We start from the raw sequence: 4394 nt of genomic DNA on the forward strand, positions 1-4394 counted from the left end.
AATAAGACAAAAATTAGACCAAGAATTTGTAGGGTGATAAAGATCGGGCACCCAAGTGCCAGTATTCGAGCATCTAGGTGCCATTCAGAGCATTTTGGAATTTTTGTCTCGAGAGGAAGTGCCTGTAGCTTCTGAGCACTGCTCCACCGCTCACTAGTAGTGAGAATTCTTGCTTGAGCACTGATCACTCACTAGACGCCAACTTTCTCGCTCGAGTGGCAATGTTACCTGAGGAAACCAAGGTTTTGTAATTTTAGCAGTCTTTGGACTTCAATTAAGCCTCTAATATTTCATTACTTGTTTTATCCATTATATTAGGATTTCATCCTATATTAAACTTTTCTTGTATTAATTCTCCTAATATGTTAGGGACTATTACATATAAATATGTAGTGTATTACAAATATTTGGTGAGTGAGAACATAACAAAAGAAAGGATCTTATTTATATAGAGAGAAAGACTCGTAGATAGAGATATCTAGAAGAGAGTCCAGTAAGATTCAGTCTGACAAGTTATAACTTCTTACTTTTGATATGGTGAATTTTCCACCTCTATCTGTGATTTTTTTATGTAAATTTTATGTTATTGTGATTGTTATAATTTTCATTTTGTCCATTATTTCATTTTTAAATTGGCTCAATATCTAACAAGTGGTATCAATGTGCGTACCGTTCGTGTTAGCAAGTGGTATCAGAGCCAAAGATTGAAGTTCCTGGGAGAGTCAGTTTAGTTTCGTATTAGACCGAGCTTTGATCAACTCGGGACGAGATTTAATTATTTCGGGATGAGAAGATAAAGTTTGAAATTTCGCTTTTGGATCGCAGTATCAAATTTTCTTTGTGTAAATTAAGATGTGAGCAGTTCTCATCCAATTGGATTTTAATGATGCTCTATATGGGTTGGATAAGATGTCCTCAACTTTGACACTGGAGGAGAAGCAGCATAAGGATCAAAAGGCTCTATTACAAATACATCTTCATTTTTCAAATCAAATTTTTTAGGATGTGTTAAAGAAGAAAAATGTCGCCATATGATGGTTGAGATTGGAGCAGTAATGCATGACTCGGAGTCTAACCAACAAACTGTATCTGAAGCAGTGTTTTATATTCTCATCGCATGACAAAAGGTGGATCTTTGGAAGATCGTCTATTTGTATTCAAGGAAATTGTCTCTGATTTGGAGACCATAGGGGTCAAGTACGATGAAGAGGATATAGATTTGATTTTATTATGTTCATTGTCCACTTCATACATGACAGTTAGGGATACCAAGCAAAAGGTCTTGTTGTTTATGAGAAGAATTTTGATGGTCATGGAAGGGATAGGTTTAAGTTCAATAATAGTGATAAAGTCTGTTATTATTGCAAGAAAAATGGGCGCCTGAAGAAGGATTCATAAGTGGTAGAATAGGGATAAATCGATTGCTACAGATCAAAAAAGACAACTAGGTTATTCCAATGAAGTGAGTTTTGAAGGAGATGACTCTGGTGATGAAAATCTCTTGGTTATTTTTGACAGCCACTCCAAACTTGAGGATGATTGGATTCTTGATAGGGCTTGTACTTTTCATATCTGTTATAATCGGGATTGGTTTACAACATATGAAACAGTTGGGAAAGGTGTTGTGATGATGGAATACAATATACCTTATAAGATAGCTAGTATTGTAAGGTTGGACTTAAGATATTTGATGGGACAATCCCAAAATTTGGTGATGTAAGACATGTTCTAGATTTGAAGAGAAATATTATCTCCTCGAGTACTCTTAATTGAAAATGGTATAGGTATATTGATGAAGGTGGAACTCTAAAAGTTAGAAAGGGTACCAAAACCGTGATGAAAGGACATAGAATGTCCTAGTTATATTTCTTGCAAGATTCTACGATTAAGGAAAACAGATATTAGATCTCATGAGAGTTTGGTGATATTGATTTGGTTGCTTATATGTTGATAAGCTTTGACTCGAATGGAGTTAGATACAATCGGGTTGTTGGTGATGATAATTCGAGCAAATTTGGTAACTCGGGAGGAATTGGTTGTGAACTTGTTGATTTTATTTTTCGTGGTGATTCGAGCAATTTTGTGCCCAAGTTAATTTTGGTGGCAAGCAGTGCTCGGAATCAATTCATAGTTGTTAAGTTTACCTTAGGGGCTTTTGTGGAAGGGATGGAGTGTGTTTTTTTTTTTTTGGAGTGTTCTGTTTGGAGAATTTTTGGAGTTTGTTGAAGAGTTAAAATTTATTCCTTTTATTTGAATTCATGTCAAGATGGAGTTTTTTAGAGTTTCAATGTGACCCAAATTCTTGTGAAGTATTTGACTGGAAATACTTTTGGAAGTATATTTGGAATTGGTTTTTTGTTTTAGGGAAGTAAAAGTAGAAGATTTTTCAAATAAGTGTTGACGAAGTAGAATACTATAAAGAATAAAAGAAGACAAAAATTGAACCAAAGATTTGTTGAGACAAAAATTGGGTGCCCAAGTGTCAAGATCCAAGCACCTAGATGCCATTCAGACATTGTGGAGTTTATTGTCTCAAGATAGAGCACCTGCAACACTAGGCTTGCAGTGCCTGAGCGCTGCCTCCACTGCTCATTGGTCATGAGGATTCTCGCTCAAAGTTGGTCGTTCGCTGGGCACCAGCTTTTTTCGCTCGAGCGGTATAATTATCAAGGAAAATTAGGATTTCACAATTTTAGCAGTTTTTGGACTCGTATTCAACTCTAATATTTCATTATTAATTTTATCCATTATATTAGAACTTCATCTTATATTACACTCTTCATGTATTAACTTTTCTAGCAAGTTAAGGATTGCTACATTATAAATATATGTATTACACATAGTGGTAAGTGAGAACATAACAAAATAGAGGATCTTGCTTATGGAGAGAAAGACTTGTAGATAAAGATATCTAGGAGAGAGTCTTGTGAGATTTAGTCTAACATATGGTAATTTCTTACTTTTGATATAGTGAATTATCTGCATCTGCCCGTGTTTTTCCACATAATCTTGTATTCTTGTGATTGTTATTGTTATTTTCATTTTGTCTATTATATCGTCTTTAATTTGTCTCAATTTATAACAAGGGGTATCCACTCCGTGTTAGTTTTTTAATGGGATCGTTGTTCAAAGGAAAATATAAAATATAAAAACAAGAAGGAAAACGTAAAGATAGCCAAAAACTTTCACTATATGAAAAAGGGAAAATTGTAGCCACGATACCAAACCTTTCGTTTATTAGTAGACTTTGCCCAAACCTTTCATTTATGACACTCACGGTACAAAACCTTTCAAAAGTCCTTGCTTGGAGTCCGAATGGTTGGTTTCCGTTAGTTTGGCTACCAAAACTGTTAGTTGACTCCCAAAATAAAAAACTTTATTATTTCCCCCAAATAAGGCAAGGGCATTTTGGATAAAACACATATTTTCTATTAAATCAAAAATTTTATAAACAAAAAATAAATCCACAACCCATTCCCATCTCCTTCTTCCCCAAAATCCAAACCACTCCGGCGGCCGTCGGCAACCACCACTACCCACCTAAAACCACCACCACTAGATGGCTCCACCTCACCTACCCAACGCCGATGCCATCCACCATCCACCGACAGTAAATATGAGGACAGCCCGAACTATCATCCGCCATCCACCACCCACCACCCACCTATCCACTATTGATCACCACCACCACCTCATTTCAGATTGTGCTTCAATTTCACCTGAATACATATCCTTCGCCGGCCACCCCTATCACCATCCACATCACGGTCGCAACCTCCAACCCAACGCTCCTCAAAACTAGGCATCACCACTACCTCAAAAACAGTAGCTCACTCAAGCATTCAAAGTGAAATTGAACCTTCAGCTCCCTCAAGCAATCGAAGATTCACTCCATCGTAACCATCAAACTGCCATCACCACCATTGCTTTTCCTCACCACCACCACTACTTTCATTAACTAGAATAACCATTTATTCCACAACAATAGCAAATCATCAAAATCAAATCTAATTTCAAAATCAATTTTGGTTGGTTCATATCTAAGGTAAAGAAATCCACCACTCTTTCGTTCTTCCATTATTGGTGGTAGTAGTAGTGACAATGACTTTTGGCCTAGATAGCCGTGGTGGTCAATCACCTCGATGGAGGTGGCGGCAACTTTGTGGCGAGGAGGATTTCTGGGAATGGGGAAAGAAGTGATGGGTTTAGGTGGTAATTATTTTTATCTTTAGTGGTGGTCGATCGCTGGGTGATGGTGGCGCTCAACGGTCGAGACGGCAATGGCGGTCGATTGCTTGGATTGTGGCAGCGGCGGTGGCGATGGCGACTTTGGGGCAAGGGGTATTTGTGGGAATGGGGAAGAAGGGGTTAGGTTTGAAATTTATATACCCCTT

Source organism: Olea europaea, chromosome 14 (assembly GCF_002742605.1).
Source record: "Olea europaea var. sylvestris chromosome 14, O_europaea_v1, whole genome shotgun sequence".
Lineage (NCBI taxonomy): Eukaryota > Viridiplantae > Streptophyta > Magnoliopsida > Lamiales > Oleaceae > Olea > Olea europaea.